The 18963-nt window shown below is 48.9% G+C and overlaps 2 long non-coding RNA genes across 7 annotated transcripts in view; one reads left to right on the forward strand and one right to left on the reverse strand.

The window, feature by feature from the left end:
* Nucleotides 1–7309, forward strand: part of Gm34004 — a 34813-nt gene extending 27504 nt beyond the window's left edge. For 3 of the 4 annotated variants that reach the window (XR_003948177.1, XR_870813.1, XR_379510.1), the window contains 2 exons: nt 1536–1746; nt 5958–7309. This is a non-coding gene — a long non-coding RNA (predicted gene, 34004). Of the gene's footprint in view, nt 1–1535; nt 1747–2616; nt 4835–5957 lie in introns of those variants that run through there. The other variant, XR_379509.4, reaches the window with a different exon arrangement.
* Gm33914 lies at nt 226–16652 on the reverse strand. 3 transcript variants are annotated; one of them, XR_379507.3, is made up of 5 exons: nt 16482–16652; nt 14740–14801; nt 10683–10748; nt 1547–1874; nt 226–350 (listed from the first exon to the last, which is right to left on the reverse strand). It is a non-coding gene; the product is annotated as a predicted gene, 33914 (long non-coding RNA). The 3 variants fall into 3 exon arrangements; XR_870811.3 differs by lacking the exon at nt 16482–16652 and adding an exon at nt 15161–15318; XR_379508.3 differs by lacking the exon at nt 1547–1874.
* Between the last annotated feature and the right edge of the window lie 2311 nt (nt 16653–18963).

The raw sequence follows: 18963 nt of genomic DNA on the forward strand, positions 1-18963 counted from the left end.
CTTCATTTTCTTCATACATACTTATGTACTTGTACCCTAAGGTAAAAAAAAGGGAGGTGAAGGTGGCTACCTATACTGTATACAGTACAGCCTTATTGGGAGAAGCAGCCAGTTTGGCTCTGAGTTTCCCTGTCAGTTTTATAACCCACACTGTCAATAAGTCTAAAATTAAATGACTTTCTCAGGAGAAGCAAGGCCTTTTCTTAAAAAACCAACTTACAGGATGAAAACCGCCTTTGTCTGCTGCCTTTAGATTTGGGAGCTTGGAGTTCTCAAATGATCCCAGTAGCAGCTATACAAATAACACTCAATGCAAAATGCATGTGGAGCAAGCCTGGTGTCCACGTGAGCTGAGAAGAGAAGAGTCTGAGTTTAGCACATAGTTATCTTTCCAGATTGTACGCAGTGTTGCTATTTTCTAAAGGAAAAAAAAACTCAAGTATTTCATTGATTTATGGAATTACACTGAAATCTGTGCCCACATGTAAATAAACAGAATCATGAATATTTTAAAATAATCCATTCTACCTTTTGTTGAAAGGGTAAGTTTCACCTAGCCCAGGCTAGCCTTAAACTTCCTATGTAGCCCAGGATGACCCTGAACATCCTTCACCTCCCGAAAGCTGAGAATGCAGATGTGTTTTACAGGTATGCTGATTTGGATAGGACCCAGGGCTTCAAGCAACAGCTCTCCCAGCTGAGCCACACCCCCAGCACCGCCCCCTTTCATTGCTGGCTGGATGTATGAAGGGGAGGGGGACACTATGGTTTCAGTACAGTCAGACCTGAACATTTCACAGCATTCAAAGCACTTGAACATCTCTGGCTAAAAGTATGTCCATGTCTCAGCCCAGACCAGTGAGATCTGAATCTCTGGGGTGGAGCCTTGAGGATTATTTTTGTGTGAAAGATTTTCTGGCCTTGTGCTATGGACAAATGCAGACACACACACACACACACACACACACACACACACACACACACACACACGGGCAGTGAAAAGGGAGAGGAACAGCAGAACCTCAAAGGAAGTTGGGCCAGGGAGATGGTGCAGCCGGTCCAGTGCCTGCTGCATACGCATAAGGACTCACTTCCATCCCCAGCACCCACGTAACGGGCAGGCATGGCTGCACATGCTTGTAAGCCCAGTCCTGGGGACAGGAGCAGTCCTGGAACTTGCTGGTCAGACCATTTTTGCCTATTAGTAAAGCCAAGATACCCTGTCTCAATCAGGTCGGCCATACGTCCTACAGGAAATGTCTAATGGTATCCTCTGGCTTTCTGGCATTCCTGCTTGTATTCATAGGTGCACCTTCACAGACAGACAGACAGACAGACAGACAGACAGACAGACAGACAGTCAGACAGACAGTCAGACAGACACAGAGACAGAAGTAGAGAGACAGAGGGAGACAGAAGGAGGAAAGAAGGGAAGGAGGGAGAGAGGAGGGGGTAGACAGAAGAAGCACAGCAGTTCTGTGAGGACAAGGCCATCAACTGAACAAAGACTTTGTCTCTGCAACCTCTTTCTCTAGGACCCACCCACCTGGCAGGCCTGGAGACCCTGACAGCTTTCTTTCTTCACCTGCGCCTGGCAGCAGTGACACAGGTAGCTTGAGATGGAATTGGTCCACAGCCACCCACTAGATTTCTGGGAAGAGGAAGAGATGGCAACATGGGCGATCCCAGAAGAGTCTGGACGTGTCCTGGAGTCCTGGTTCAAAGTTCCGGCACCTTCCCAGCCAGGTGAGCTCATTCGAACACCTCTGTCTGCTTCTCCAGGTTGCCACACAGCGCATGTCCCAGGAAGGTTAAGGGACAACCTGCCTCAAGGAGGGCTTTCCCCAGAACTGAGAGACAGGGCCAGGACGTATCTGCCAAAGCCAGGGAGACAGCCTGTGACAAGCAGCTAGACACATGGGTCCCTTGGTCTGTCCCTCCCAGCCCAGCTTGGCTGCCCAAGAAACAGTAGGAGGGTGGATTTCACTCGCTGAGATCCGATAGAAACCACAGCAGCCCCTCTGTCGGCTCCACTAATCATCAGCCTCAATCTCTGGTGCGATATTTTATGAATTAATAAAAATGATCACGGGCAGTCCAGGGGGACCCAGGGAAGAATCGCATGCAGTAGAATTTTAATGAGCACTGTGGGGAATTTCAACCTTCCCTTGCTTTTTATTATTATTATTTTTTTCTAAAAAAAAAATTCTTTCCTTCTCCCTCCTTGCTGGCCCACCCCTTTTGAAAAAAAAAATCATAGACCGAGCGACTCTAAATGACTGTTACATGAACGATAAGTCTTTCCCTCTCTGTGTTGTTTGGCCCACCACACAGCCCTCCTGCCCCACGCACCCTCCTGACAGGCACACCTGCTCTCTGCCCTAATTGAGCAGATCATCAGCCGATTTGTCATGCTTAGCCCAGACCCCTAACTGCCACCCCTCCCCCAGGCTGCCAGCCCTAGTCTGCCTGGAACACTCGGCAGATGTAGAGCCTGTGTGTGTGTGTGTGTGTGTGTGTGTGGTTGCGCCTGTGTGTTATGACAGATCTTGTACTCATTATTGAATAATTCATTGTTGCGTTAATGTCTTCAGATAACATCTCTCACTTCCTTAGTCCTCTCTCTCATCTGGCTCGCTGGGGAAAACTTGATTATGCCCGCCGCCCTGACGACAGAGTACACAGATAAAAGATAATTGCTTGGCTTGACTCCTCCATTGATATGAAAATAAGATTTAAATTATTCACTCCAGTTTAAAGGTTAGTTGAAGGTTATTACAGGGGATGAAGGGGGGGAAATCACTCTTCGTGCGTTGGGGGCTGAGGTAAGACAGGTTTGAAAGGGCCTAATGCACTTCGTGGGCAGAAGCGCCGGCTTGCGAATACACCCGGAGCCCCGCTAGAGATTTCAATCTAGGAGAAGTCAATTATTTATAAGCAAATTATGGCTGGCTTCTCGTATACATAAAACACTCTGCGTCATAAATAAGGACAGGGTGGTGTCTGCTCCCTTTCCAGCACCCAGTTTTTCTTGATCTCAAAACCTGGGCGGAGTTACAATGGAAATTTAATGAGGTGCTTCCATTAGGAAGGTTGGGTAGCTGCTTGGTGGGTGCTCCTTTTAGTCAATGACAATTCTGTTAAAAAAATAAAAACGATAATTTGGCTTTAGACAGGTCTCTAGCTAGGGATCTAACTCTTGCGAGGGGCACGGGAAGTAGACCCTTGCGGGCACTGCCGAGCTTGCCTCCTGCTCTGGTCCATCCCACAGAGTAGTCAGTGTTTCTGGAGGGTTTGGGAGCTGCGCATAGAATATGATCCCGGGGCTGCTCCTTCCCATGGAGCAACGTCTCAGGCCTGAGGATCAATAATTGATAGCCTTTCGTGTTTCTGGAAGTTGGGCGCTGTTTCAGACTGTATCCAGTGCCTTTCACACCATGCATTAGTCATGGACAGCCATTTTAATCAGAATAAAGACCCTTGGAGCTAGTGTGCCGAGCTCCCAGCCGCCAGCCTGAAAGCAGCTCGGGGATGTGCTGGGACCCCCTCCCCCAGGAAAGCACTTCTAGGTTTCAATACGCCTAGACCCTCCTCTTGGTCCCTGTTCACAGATTTGTGTCCCCCTCGTATCTGCAAACAGGGCATCTTCTATCCCCACAGGAGGCACTGAAGATACACAGCAGAACTAGTAGGGGCAGGAGCAGGGACAAGAAGGGCCTTGGTATGGAAGTCTGGAGGCTGCTTAATAGTGATGGAGCTGGGGCCAGGAAGCTGTCTTTTGGGGAGGGATGTGCCCAGGTATGCTGCCCTCTGTGGCTTCCCCATCATCTTGAGGTCTTCCAGAAGGTTGTAGTCCCTACTGGATCTCAACCCTGGGCTCTCTATGGATATCCTGTTGGAAGGGACCCCAGCCTCAACCAGCTTGTGGAGGAAGAGGCCAAACAGCCTGAGTTTTCCCTAACTAAACTGTAAACTGTAAACAGGCAGGATCTGAGCTGGCTGGCCAAGGGCAACAGAGGAGGGGAGGGCAATAGGGGGAGGAGGTCCGTGAGAAGTGAAAGTGAACCCCCAAAATGATAATGCTGGTGACAGTGTCCTACACAGGACTCTGACCAGGTAAACACAATTGCTATTGGGTAATGGAGCCCAAAGTCAACATTCATTGGGCATCTCTTAAGGTGGACTTCTGTTTACCAAGAAAAGCATTACTTCCCTTATATGCCCCAATGGTCAATTGCATCCTGCCAGGGTATCTAGTTCCCGGTTAATGTAAACAATCTGCATCAGCCAAGATCCCTCACCTTGCTACCATGGAAAATCTCCTTGCCTTTGCTCCAAGCGTCTGTTCTCTATTCTCAAGGCAGGCTAGGTAATTTGTTCCTCCACTGAACTGCTTTTTCTATCCAAAGAATGGTTCAGTTCAATGGTCTCACTGTGCCCTCTCTTAAAAGTGGGCATTGCTGGGGAGCATAGATTTGTTGGGCTCTGGGGTCAGGTGTAAGCTACTATTCGTTTGCCCTTCTTGTCTAAGCCTGGAGCCACTGGAGCCACTGAAGCTCTGCAGACAAAACTAAACCAGAGACAGACAGGAGCAAGAGCAAGACATTACATGAACACCCAAATGTAGGTTAAACGCCGTGTCCAAAGGCCAATGGCAAATGATCCAAGTCCAGCTGTGCTTATGCCTGCAGCTAACGACGTTTTAGGATGAGTTTTGTTTGGACTGTTTGTGCTCCAGAAAGCAGCAGGTGTTGCTTGCCGCCTCTGGTCAGGCCTTGTGAATATGTTGGGAGGACACAGCCTGGCTCTTCATCTGGAGAATCTAGACAGGGACCCCTGAGCTCTTCTTACTTCTAAAATCTATGAATTCAAAGTTACTAGAATGCTTCTCGAGGAAGACCTGTAGGGTAGAGACCCTGCCTTGAGTCACCAGATGAAAAGGAACCTTAGCTGTTTAGTTAACAGAACTAGGCAGGCTCCAGCACTGAAAGGGTGACAGTGCTTCAAGTCTCCATGAAGGTGCTGGAAAACGAATGAAATGAGAAGTGGCTCTCAACACAAGAAGGGACGGGTATAAAGCAGGGTTAATGTCTCAGGAGGACAACTGAACAAGGGCCTGCAGGACCCCCGAGGGGGGGTAGTACAGGAAGCTGGGGTGGTGGTGGAGGGGACACAGGAATTGTTCAAAACAGACAGGAGGGGACAGGAGGGTTGGTGGCAGCCACAGCTGAGGCTATGTGTTGGAGGTTAGCTCAGAGGTTAGGCTGCCAGGCTGGGGTTTTATGAAGAACTTTGATGCTTAGTAGAGCCCCTGGTGATTTGGAAACAGAAAGATGAGGTATGGAAAGCAGAGTCTAAGAAAGTGAATAAAGAGACAGTGGGTAGGAAATGTAAGACAGGGATCAGGGGTGGACATACATCAAGACCTTCCCTCTTTCTCCTCCTCCTCTTCCTTCTCCTCCTCCTCTTCCTCCTCCTCTGGTGTGTGTATGCATTTGCATATACATGCATTAGAGACTACGGGACAACCTAGGCTGTTCCTTGGAAGCATTGGCTTGTTCTCTGAGCCATTAACTCAGAGTAGGAGTAGAACCCCAGGGATCTGCCTGCCTCTGCTTCTCGAGCTCGGCGATTAGAAATCCATACCATCACAGCAGACTTTTTAAAAACATGGGTTCTGGGGATCGAACTGAGGTCTTCATGCTTGCACAGAAAGCACGTTACCAACTGGAGTCCTCTCTCCAGCCTCTATCCCAGACTTCCTTTTGCCTTCTCATTTTTCTTTGCTTTAAAAAGAAAATCTTGGATTGAGTATTTTCAGAAAGAAGATACTATCATTGACTGGGGAGATGTAAGAAAGAAAGCCCCCAAATGAACACAAATGGAGAAGATGGTGAGTTACCATTGCAGAGAAAATATTCTGACAAAGCAACTTAAGAATGGGTTTATGCTCATAGGTCAAGGATGACATCAAGCTGGAGGAAGCTGGAAGCAGCTGGTCACACCACATTTCCAACAGGAAGCAGAGAGAGATGAATATACTGCTGCCCTATTGCACAGCCCAGGATCCTAGCCAGGGGATGACGCCACCCACAGTGGGTGATCTTCCCACTTCAACACAATCACAATCTTCTCCCATAGACATACTAAGAGGTCTGGCTCCCAGGTGATTCCAGATTTTTGTCAAGCTGACAACACAAAGGAGCTCACTCTGGGACATGTGGGGACATTTCACAGGTGGTGAACAACCAACAACCAGAAGAGAATTTGCCCAGACAAGAGGTCTTGGAAGAGACATGCCTAGGGAACCTGTTCGCAGGCAGTGGGCCAGCTACAGGGCCCTCAAGCTCTGACTGTGGGTCCAGTGCTTTATCCATGAGGGTGCACCAACTCCTAATAGTCAAGAAAGAGAAATGGGCAGGTATAACAATGGTGGCTTAGCCCTAGGCTCATTTGCTCAGAGAGGTGGGAAGGTTAGACCGGTCGGAAGGACAGGTCTGGCAGGTCATCTGAATCATACTTAAGGACAACTGAGTGCACCATGCCAAATAGTATAGGTTTTTTCCCCCATATCCAGATCCTGGGCGCCCCTCGAGAGTTCTGGGATGGAGGCCACTGCGCAAGCACAAATGACTGATTGCCTGTGCAGGACGCTAGGCTAATGAGCCTGAGGTCGCTGCAGGGATGGATATCCATCCAATCGGCGCATATTAAAACCCTCCTAATCATTTTTGCTAGCTGGCTCCCTAATGTGATCCGGTGATGTGCCTGGGTTTAAATTCTCATTACCCATTTCCACCCACAGGTAACAGGTCTCGCTCATTCACTGTGGGCAATTTCCTGCCCCATTACCTGTGAAAATCAGAGAGCAGCCGGGGCCGTTAGGAGAGCAAAAGAGCCCATTTCCTCCTCTTAAAAAGCACAGTAAAGCAGGAGCCCTGGGTCTTTGTAAATCTGTGTGCCAGTCCACCCAGGGTCCGGTGTTATGCTGTGCCCATCAGAAGTGAGCAAGCACTCTAACTCATTCTTGCTTGCCACAGACCCTGGGAATCACACCACCCAAGCGTAAGCACAGCCCTTCCCATGGAGTCTGCTTTCAGGACCCTTACTCACCTCCCAGGTCTCTGCAAGCAGTGACAACAGAGATGATCTGCTTCCTGCAGAAAGCTAGGGGACACTAGTTTCTGACTACACCTCCCTGTCATGGCCATCTGCCCACGTTCTCATTTCTTCTGAAACAGTGGCTCTCAACCCTCCTAAATGCTGCGACCCTTTAATACTGTTTCTCATATTGTGGTGACACCCCCCCTCCAGCTGTAAAGTTATTTTGTTGCTTCTTCATAACTATAATGTTGATAATGTTATGAATTATAATGTAAATATCTGATATGCAGGATGTCTGATTTATGGGACCCCCCCCCAAAAAAAACGTGATTGGGACCCACAGGTTGAGAATCGCTGCTCTAAAAGCAGCTTTGAAAGGGCAGAGTTTGCATCTGCTAAGGTCACCTATCGCTGTATAACAATTTATCCCTAAAGCATAGCAGCTTAAAGCAATAGTTAAGGGCTAGAGATATGTGCCAGTGTCAGAGCATTGGCTTACCATGCACATAGCCCTGAGCTCAACTCTCACCAGCAAAAACAAGCACAAAGAACCAGTAAGGCAGAACTCATCACCCACAGACTTCCCACCATTGTGATTATTGGAGGCAGCTGTGTGCCGGCCACATGTGGGCATGACACTGCGCCTACCTGTGTGGCACATACAGTACTTTCTTCAGTGACCTGTGTTAAAACTGGTCCACAAAGCTGAAGCTGTGAGTCACTCAGCATGGTGCCCGTCAAAAGTAGCTGAGCTGTTCCAAGTGTTTCGGGTCCAGGTGTCACGCAGGCTTCTATTCTCTGAGGCTTGACCGAACCTTAGGATTTACCTAAGATGGCGTTTACACAGCTGGCAATTGGTGCTGGCTTTGGCAGAAGGACTCAGTTCATAAAGCATACTCTCCAGACAGCTTGACTATTGTCACTACATGGTGACTAGCTTCTCTCCCACAACCACTGATCCAGAGAACTGGAACTAAAGCAGCTATGTCTCATGTGAATGACCCTTGGAAGTCACCCCAACCTTCTTTCACTTACAAAAGTCAGGGTGCTCAGTGGGTGAAGACTGTAGGTAGGGCCCATCCTGAAGGCTGTCTACCTGAAAACCCTGTATCCTTCCCACCACCAGGGGCACATCACCTTCAGTATGTCTCCAGGAAAGGAGGGAGAATCCCTGAGTAAACCTCTCTTGCTTCTTTAATTCCAGGGCCCTAGGACAGGTGTTATCTTTTGCTGGAGAGGAAGGTTCGGGAAATGGCTTCTTCAAGACGTAGAAGTGAGCAGGTTGCTGATCAGAGTTAAGACTCAAGAGACTGAGTATGTAGCTCAATAATAGAATACTTGCCTAGTGTACATGAGGCCCTGTGTTCAGAACCTCAATATTGTAATATAATAGTAATAATAACAATAATAATGATGATGATAACGATGATGATGAAATGCTTTAACAAAATAAAGATTTGTTTCTCCTCTTAAGGTTCTTTTTATACATTTATTTTATTTTTAAGTTACCTGTATGTGTGTGTGTGAGTGTGTGTGTGTGGGGGGGGGTGTGTGTGTGCTCATAAGTGTAGTGCCCTCAAGGTGAGAAGAGAGAGTTAGACTTTCCAGAGCTAGAATCCTAGGTGGTTGTGAGCTGCCCAATGCAAGTGCTAGGAACTGAATTTGGGTTTTCTGGAAGAGCAGGAACCGTTTTAACCACTGAACCATTTCTCCAGCCCCTTTAAGCTCTACAGGTTCATGCTAGCTCTGCTCGGCTGCGCCTCTGGCTAAGAGATGGTTCTTCTCTTGGAGAATTCTGTGTTATGGTTAAGCTGGCTGGCAATGTGCCTGCCCTGGAGTTGAGGAAATCAAGGTGGGAGTTTAGTGGCTCATAAAACCTCAGGGCAAAGTGGGACCTAGAACTCAGCCCTTCTGTCTTCCGCACTGAAGCCGGGGCATACTTCCAAGGCTCATGCTCACAAGGCAAGTGGTGTCAATGGGGTCAATGCTGTCAATGGGGTCTCTCATTCGGCTGAAGGCCTGAGATCATTATGTGCATAAGTTGCTAATGAATGACATTGTCTTTCCTGTGGTTAAGACTCAAAATCAGGAAGACATTAGGCAACTGGAAATCAAAAATATAAGAGTTTTTTTGGTGAGTCTGAGTCACTCTTCAGGAGAAGGACATCACCCTGTCTGATGCAAACATGGGCAAAGTAGTACCCAGCTGCAGCTCGCAGGTGCCACCAGCATGCTGGACTCCCTTGCCCACCTCTCCTTGAAGCCCCTGTGTACTCATTTCCATTTATTTGATAGTACTCGGCACACAATGCAGACTCCATCTTTGCCACCCTGTATCCGAGTCTTCCTTGGAGTAGCCGGGCTCATTTCGTCCCAGGCTGGACAGGAGGGAGGGCAGTTTAAACGGAGCGGGTGGGTGCAGGCAGGCTCTTGGTCAGCGGTGAGTGCGCAGGCAAGGAGCAGCTTCAAAGAACTGCTTCCATTCACTGGGGAGGAACACTGGGCTATTTAATCCCTTGATGGGTGAGTAGGGGCTATGGGGTGAGTGTACATCATTGGCCAGGGCCAGGGTGTTGAGGATGCCTCATTTACATGAGGAGGTGTTGCTGGCATGACCTTATAAGGAAGTTTTAACCTAGCTACTGGCTACATGGCTTCCTCTGGTTGGGCAAAGACAGGGGTCATAGGACTACATGTGCAAGGACATGCAGGTCCAGGGCACACAGGGGAGTGATCCTACTCCTGCCAATCTCAGGATAAGAGTTCCCGGGTTTAGACACACCCACTTTTGCTCCAGGATGGCTTCTCCCAGTCCTACAGCATCCTGTTCTCACACACCTTCAGTGGCTTGAGGAAGGATTGCAGAGGGGTTGCCCTCCAGGCTCTGGAGGCAACAGCTTGCACAACAGCTTGGACAACAGCTGCCCATGTGACCTTGTAAGTGACTGTTCCTCTCAGGAAGGAAGTATCAAGAGATAGAGACAGTTTGTGTCAGTCGCTGGACAGAAGTTCTCAGCGGGGTTCAGTGCCAAGTCTCTCTAGTTCTCTCTAATTAGATGGGAGCCCTGGGTAGAAATTGTTTTCTTCTCAAGACATGAGATAGCTATAGAGATGGGGCCTGGCACAGAGAGTGGGGAAAGCCATGAGGTTCCATGTTAACCTGGCTAGTTGGTAATGGAACTTAGGTGTGGACTTCGGCCTTGGTCCTGACCTACCATAGTAACAGCTAATTTGACCTTTGTCACCTTTGGCCATTCATGTTGGTCATGCTCAGGTTCTCTTTCACCTGTGTAAAGCCCTGGGAGATCCTGTGAGCACATACCTACATGCAGGTATATATGCATAGTTCTTAGTTCCTCTAAAGAAGCCATCTCTTAGCATTGTATCAGGTGCTTGCTGCATACAACCCCTCAGTCCAGTCTACTGGGGCATGTTTCTGCCTCCATTTGCCAGATGAAGCAACTGTGGCACAGGGGAATTAAGGGGTTTGCTTTTCTGGTGGGCAGACCAGGGCCAGAACCAAGCAAGGGTCAACTCCAGAACCAAAAGTAGGTCTCTTCCCTGCTTAAGAGGCTCACCTGTGTATGGCTCAACCGTTCCTCATTAGCTTGGCGAATACTCGATTAGCTTTCATGATGGAACTCCTTGGTTCAGAGCATCATGGAGTAAATGGATATGACAGGGAAAAAAAAAAAGACCAGTCACTCTTGGAGGGTTCCAGAGTCATAGGAGCCTAGGAAAACATATGTGTGCAGGCATGCATTCATGAGGACCTAAAAGTACACTAGCATCTGTGTCCCTGTGTCTACACACACACACACACACTCCAGCCTGCCTGCTGGCCCTATTCAACTGTGCATGAACAGATACTCAGGGATGCAAGTTCTTGCCCACGTGCTCTCTCTCTCTCTCTCTCTCTCTCTCTCTCTCTCTCTCTCTCACACACACACACACACACACACACACACACACACACACTGCAGCTACCAGGACGAGGGCAAGGAAACATCTCCCACACCTTTCCTTTTCTTTCCTGGATGTGAATTCCCACAATACCCAGGGAGAACACTTCCAACTCTCCTGCCTGTCTCCACACAGTTTTCCTTTAGGCTTCTATTGGCTTTGGAGGCCAGCCATGGAAAACAATGATCAGGAAAGGTGAGGAAGCCTGTGGAGGTGGGCCTTGGTATTTGGGGCTGTTCAGCAGGCAGGGTTTCACACACTGGCTCTGTTGCTTGCTCTGTCCCGCAGCATTCTGGTTGGAGATGGACTGTCGGTATTGATCCTGGAAAGATGGTGTGTGGTTGAGAGCTTCTCAGAGTCAACTATTCTGTTGTTTTGAGACAGGGGTTTTACCATGTCACCCTGATTATCTTGGAACTTAATATGTAGACCAGGCTGGCCTCAAGCTCACAAAGATCTGCCCGCCTCTGCCTCTTGAGTGCTGAGATTAAAGGCATGCACCACCACGCCCAGCCCCCAACTGGCATATTAAGCAATCATTTCTAGAGCAGATGACATAACTCCCCCGGCATCAGTTTGTCCTAATGGGCTTGGTATTACTCATGTGCTAATTGATTGGGCACGCAGGGAAGAAAAACTAAATTCACTTGCGAGGCGATTTTATGGCAGAACTCATCACAGGGGTAATTTGCTGAAAATGTTCGGTCCGCTCTGGTTATGTAAGATTGCCCCTGCTTCTGGGTTTTATCTCGGGCTGGCTGAACGTGTTTGCTGGAGGTAGACTCCCCCAGGACCTCGGAGGCCCTGCCTCCTCCTGCTTGCCTCCTGCCTTGCCTGCCAGGCAGTTGCCCTTGGGAGTGCTGGCAATTAGTGCCTTGTGCACAACTTTCTGCCTCAGGGGCAGCTTTCAAAATATCCCAGCTTCTCCTGTGGAAAAAAAAACGCCTCTGTCTAGGGGCAAAACAGTTATTTTCGGATCAGCCATCTAGTGTTCCAAAGCTCTTGTTCAGAGAGGAAAAGGAGAAAGGCAGAGGGTGTGTGTATATGTGTGTGTGTGTGTGTGTGTGTGTGTGTGTGTGTGTGTGTGTGTGTGCATGCCCGTGCGCACATGTGCATGCATGCATGTATGAAAATCTGTGCATGTGTTTTTAAGGGGCATAATGTTTTGCTTGAAAGAGGGAGGAGTGGGGAGGCTTGAAAAAAGCTGGAGAGCCTCCTTCCTCCCCACTTTTCCTTCTCTTCCTCCCTCCTCCATCCTATCTTCCTCTTTCTTAATTCCCTCCCTGTTCTTTCTCTTTTCCCTTCTCCCTCCACTCCATCTCCTTTCTCCCTTTCTCCTTCCTCTCATTCCTGCCTCTCACTTCTCTCCTTCCTTTACATCTTCCTGCCTTTCTCTTCTTGCTTTCCTTCCTGACTCCCTCCCTTCTTTCTTATGTCCCTTTCTCTCTCCTCCCAATCACCTGCACTCTGCACCCATTGCTCTAAGCTCCCCATCTTACCGGTGACTCTAGAAGATTCTAAAGCCTTTGTTAACTAGACTATCAAGACCACCCTGTGCTCTGTTGCCATCCCGGCAACAGAGTTGCACCAGTCAACAAGAACCCCTAGGTCTCTAGGTCTCTTTTCAGATGGGTGGGCTCCCCAGGCCCCCACTGCTGCTGCTGGCTTAGCCTAGTTCTGAATTTATTCATCTCTTAGGACCTGAGGACAGAGACAGGACTGCTGAGGCCCTTGGCCATGGGAAGGCTTCTTCAGCCCTGGGGTATGCTGTGAGGATGTGTGTACCTGCTGTGTTTTCTGCAGCTAGATGTGGAAGTGGGAAGTGAGCCACGCAGGATCTGTGGGGACTGCAGCCTGACTAGCAATTGGTAGCCCCTACCTCACCCAGCAAGGCCCAGCCTGTTTCTGGTATTAGGCACTGTCTTCAAGGCTCTGCTGGGAGCAAGAGGAGATGATGGGGGGCAAGGTGTAGCCCAGGGACCAGGAAGGAAATGTGGGAGTAGAAGCAGAGAATGCCCTATGGTACTCAGATGTCCCAACTCTGTTTATCCTGTGCTAGTGAACAAAGAATGGGCCTCACCAGCTAGGAGTGCCCAGGGGGACTCTGGGAAGCCTCTATTCTCCCAGGGAAAAAAAATCCCTTTGCTGTCCTATGCTTGCCTGAAATTCTCCCTCAATGAACAAACCACCTAAGCCTAGAAGTACAAACACTCCTAGGAACCAATTGTGTGTTCACTATTACTGGTGACACATTTGGGGGATTTATTTGCTAGGAAGCAATGGAAGGCAGATGTTCCCAAGGAGAGGAGATTCAGGAACTAGCGATGGGGCAAAATCCTGAGCCTAGAGGCTAGGCAGAACATTCCAAGCGTATTAGCTGGGCTCTGTCCCCTTTGGGAGAAAGGAATTATAAAAGCAATACCTACTCAAGAGGGCTGTCGGGACTGTCAATGAGCTGAGGCTCCTGGAGGCTCAGCCCAGTCCCAAGACTGGCTGGTAAGAAGTACTGAAGAGATGGAAGTTTTTGAAAGTTGAGGATCAGGGAGATGGGAGTGCTGTCTAGTGACACAAGCAATCACTGGGCTGAATCAAATGGTAGCCTAGCTTCAGGAAACCAAGCTCACTCAGTCTGACAAACATCAGACAAGGGGGCAAGCATGAGTCTAGCAGGAGCAGTTCAGCTCCTGCAGATAGAGCAGCTGGGTAGACCAAGGGGCAGAGAGCAGAGCAGGGAGGAAAGAAGGAAGGTGAAGCTGATATCATCATGATCAGAGAGAGAGAGAGAGAGAGAGAGAGAGAGAGAGAGAGAGAGAGAGAGAGAGAGAGAGGAAGAAGAAGAAGAAGAAGAAGAAGAAGAAGAAGAAGAAGAAGAAGAAGAAGAAGAAGAAGAAGAAGAAGAGAGGAGAGAGAATATGTGTGTATATATATATATATATGTATGTATGTATGTATGTATGTATGTATGTATGTATGTATGTATGTACTGGGGCTGGGACAACTGGTCAACCTTCAAAGCTCCAGTAGGCATATGCAACCTGTAGCCCATTAGCCATATGCACCCTGGGAAATCTCTGAATGCAGCTCAACATAAAATTATGATACTTAACCCATCATGTTTACAATTTGCTTTTGTAACTTGCTAACCTGATTCTGAAACATGGACTTTGTACTTGGAGCTCAGAGGTTGGACACCCCTGCCAGGGTTTGCCAGTGAATCTAGGCAGAAGATGTAGAAGAAAGCCTGTGTGAGTGGACTCAGCTAGTAGGTGGTGTGGAGCCACACAACCTTTTTTCTTACATGTTTAAGACATAGTAATTTTGTGTGTTTGGAGACAGGGTCTTATGCAGCCCAGGCTGACTGTAAATTCTGACTCTCTTCCATCTCTAAGGTGCTGGGACTGCAAGTGTGTGCCAGCTTGCTTTCTACTGGAAACTCCCTCTGCTGAGACACGACTCCTGCAAGCATGGGGATTTTCTTCTTTCCATCAATATAGACCTGAATTAACATTTTGTGAAGAGCATGTCACTAAAGCATGTGTCAGTCCCACAGGGCAGTCCCAGAGGCTCTGGGGCTGCCGGGGGACAGGGCAGTGTGGGGTAGGGTGGGGCTCTACCCAGGATCCATCTTACAGAAGCCTGATCCCTGCCTGGGAAGTGAGGCCTGACACTCACCCAGTTGATGAACAGGCAGGTGCCCCCTTGTCTTCATGCTGGATTCCCCTCATCCCCTCCAGCTGCGGATGGAGAAGACATCAACGTCACCCACTTTCCCTATTTTGGACCACTTGCCTGCCCAGCTCTCTTAAGGCCAAACTCCTCCCCTTTCCAACCTCCCTTGGGAAGTTGGGAGTAGAATGGAGTGATTTCCAAAGGACCCCTGTCTAGGGCTCTTCTTGGGGCCTTTCCTTCCTCAGACTCTACTCCTCCCTCACAGTCAGTTGATGGAGCACCCTTTACACAGCAGGGCTGTGTTCTGGAGTCAGAGGCCTCTAGCAGGGCTGCAGGCTGGCTGATTTAGAGCTCTAACAGAGCACTGTGTAAACTATTTATTTAATCTCTCTGTTTGCATGCTTTCCCGGTGCCCCCTCAGCACCTCTCCGCTTCAGGAAGCATTTCTGGGGCTGCAGGTCAGCTCTGCCGAATCCGTTGGGTTATTCCCACTGTGGACATTTGAGGAGTATTAAGAACCTGAATTGGCATCTCTGTTGGATCCTAGAACACCATGACCCAGGGGAAGCTGGTCAAGGGACCTGGTAGTTCTCTCTCTCTCTCTCTCTCTCTCTCTCTCTGTGTGTGTGTGTGTGTGCTCACATGAGCACAGCCATAGGTGTGGAGGCCATAGACAACTATCAGGCATCTTCCTCAATTGCTTTCCTATTTTTGTTTTTATTTTTTTTAAAGATAGGGTCTCTCAGTGGACCCAGACTACAGTGACTAGACAGGCTTGTCTGGTCAGGGCAGAAACCAACTAAGATATCTCAAGCTATGAAGGATAACTTGAGATATCTATGGAGCACCAGCCTCCCCCAGATTCCAATGACTGTGTCCACACTGTTAGCCCTCCCCCTCCCTACCACCCTGCTACTTTCTGCCACTCAAACTATCCTGGCATTTGGTCCATCTTCTGAGGGCATTTGCTTGTGGTGGGAAAGGACTTTATAGTCATCTCTGTGGCTCTGTGGAGAGCATTATGACCTGGCAAATGTCATGATCACCCCAAGTAGTCCTAGCCCTCTGGTCTAGATTTCAACAGAAGCCTTATCTCTGACCAGAAGGGCTGCCTCTTATGGGCCTGATGGACAGGTGATTTCCAGAGTCTCCCACCTCAAGGACAGTAGCAAGCCCTGCCTAAGGGGCTCAGGATTGAGCTCCAGCCCTCATTTATCCTCTGAGTAACTGTGTGGCATTGGGTAGGTCTCCTTCCCTCTCAGGCCCTTAAGTCTCCAGGAGTTGCCAGCATGGGGAAGACAGTCCTTGGCTCCACTGGGCAGCTTCGCATTCACAGATGGAATTATGTCTAGAAGGTCAGATCCAGGGCACAGATCCATTCTTTCTGCCCTGATAGATTAAGATGTCGAGTTTTCTTTGATTAACCAAGACCCCAAATGTTTCCATAAATGGGGGTGTGAGAGGGTACAGATATGGCTGCCTGTGGACAAGGGCCAGGCTGATCCCCTGAGCATGCAGATAGAGCCCGGAGGAGAGCCCTGTGAGCTCTAAAATGAGCTCAGCAGGGCGGAGAGCATCCAAAGGAGACAGGCAGCCTATAGCAAGCCAGGACTTGATGGCTCTAGGGGTGGCATCCAGTAGGGTCTTGGAACCCTGCCCAAGGAGTGGGTACTACTGCTCAAGCTCGTTCCATCCCGGCCCCCTGAGAACCTCCCAGAGAGCTGTTTCTCACTCCTGCTGCCAACCTGAGCCACTGTACTGTGCTCCACCACGTCTCTGTAAGCTGGGACACTGCCCTCTCCGACCAGCTGTGAGAACTCTCGCAGGTTCTCCTATGGAAGAAGGAAGGAAGTGTGACTCTGTGTCCCAGTGTGGCTTGACTGCCTGCCTCGGAGGTCCCTGGGCCAGGTGGTCTCTGCCACATCTGTCTCTAACTGTCTCTAACGACTGCTTTACTATACAACAGTGGAAGTTAGATGATGTAATGCATATGTGCTCTGAGGGTAGCTTCTCTGCAGTTGTAGGAACCCTGTAGTTTTATGGGGCATCTCAAAGGCTCTGTTAGGCAGGAGGTAGGCAGAGGAGAGCCACTGTGGCCTACAAGGTAGTCTGGGTGGCTGCAGAGGCTGTCACAGATGGTGATGACTGACTGGTCAAGGATCCCCTGCCACCACAGCAGGACTGGGTGGGAACCTTTAGCCTTCTGCCAGGTAACAGTAGGGAACAGCCTCCCTCTCCTGGGGCTAAGGGACAGACAGCTCAGTGCACCTATAGTCAGGCTTGCTCTATGAAGGCTTCTTCCCTGACATAGCTTGTGTTGCAGGTTAATAAAGAAAATAACAGAATGCTGGATCAGGAGTTGGGGAGATGGCTCTGTAAGTACAGACACCCAAATGTAAAAACCTGAGCTCAGGTCCCTAGAATCCACTCGAAGCTGGACAGAGTAGCACACGATTGTCTGTAATCCCAGCTCCTCTGGTGAGATGGGAGCAGAGACAGGAGAATCCCCAGGAACACTGTGGGCCAGGTAGCCTGGGGTGTGCAAGACACAGACCCTGTCTTATACAAGGTGGAAGATGAGGGCTAACTTGAATTTTGTCCTGACTTCAACATGTGTGCTGTGGCACACACACACACACACACACACACACACAGACACACACACAGACAGACACTCACATACCCCTTGACATTAATCTTTGACCTCCACACCCATGTTGTGGGTGTGAACAGCTGAATTCACCTGAATGTGCACCCAGATGCACCACACACACACACACACACACACACACACACACACACACACACACAGCTAGCTGGTCTGACAGTGCCTACCTGTAATACCAGCACCTGAGAAGACAGCGAGGCCAGCGTGGGGCACATTTTGAGATCCTGTCTCCAAAGTAAGAGAGGAGAGGAAAGAAAGGAAAAGCACAACCCCTCAGAGAATTCTTTTTTCAGATAAAGTATGCTGAAGTGGTGGGAAGGAAGAGGTGCTCACCTTCCTAAGTGACTCCAGTCACCTTTTTTTTAAATTTTCTCTCTTCTTCCTGTGGTGAAAAGAAGACTCCTACAGTGCACACAGCCTTGGTGGCATTCCAAAGAAGTGTTCCATGCATGTTGATGGTTAGACAAGGGCCACACAATACCACATGCTGGGTGAAGCATCGCGTATTCAGACATCTGTTTGTGATTCCTCTACCCATGTTCCCAGCTGTCTGTTCTGACAATGGCAGCCTGGTAGAACCTGTGCAATGCTTTGAGTGTGTGTGTGTGTGTGTGTGTGTGTGTGTGTGTGTGTGCATGCATATGATGTGTGTGTGTTTGTGGTGTATACATATGTATTCAGGGCCAGAGGATGACAGTGGATATTTCCCTCAATAGCTTTCCACTGTAAATATATTTTTGCTTGTTTACTTCGAATTACACTTTTCTTGAGACAGGGTGTCTTACTTGCCAGGCTAGCTGGGCCCTGAGCTCCCTGAGGATGCTGGGATTATAGGCCTATGCAGGAGACAATACATTTAGCCACTTCAACGTAGGTTATGGAGATTTGAAATCAGGTCTTCACAACCGTACAGCAAGTGCTTGTAGGCAGCAGGACCCTCCCCCAAACCTGAAATGTTTTTAAATGGACTTTGTAATGGTCACAGGATCCCTCAACTATTCCTTGTATTATACCCTTTTGGAAGGTTGGTTGTACAATATATAAGTTGTGTGTAATTGATAAAAACAGAACAGTCAGCAGAATGTGGCGGCACACCTGTAATCCTAGATATTCCGGAGGCAGATGTAGGTTTCCAGATGACCCTGCACTGTAAAGTAAGACTATCTGCATTAAAATATTTTTAACATGGTCTCTCTACATAGCCCTGGCAGTCTTGGAACTCACAATGTAGACCAGGCTGGCCTAGAAGTCATAGAGATGGCCTGCCTCTGTCTCCCAAGTGCTAGGATTAAAGGTATGAGCTATGTCTTAAAAGCAAGATACAAACAAACAAAAGATACCCGAGGACTATGGCCACTACTAAACAAGGCCTCTGACACCCTTGTACTTGCCCTTATACCTGCCCTTACACCTGCCCTTGCACCTGCCCTTGCACCTGTCTCTGCACCCACCCTTGCACCTGCCCTTACACCTGTCTCTGCACCTGTCTCTGTACCTGTCCTTGCATCTGCCCTTGCACCTGCCCCTACACCTGCCCTTGCCCCCAGGTCCACCCTCTT

Source organism: Mus musculus, chromosome 9 (assembly GCF_000001635.26).
Source record: "Mus musculus strain C57BL/6J chromosome 9, GRCm38.p6 C57BL/6J".
NCBI lineage: Eukaryota > Metazoa > Chordata > Mammalia > Rodentia > Muridae > Mus > Mus musculus.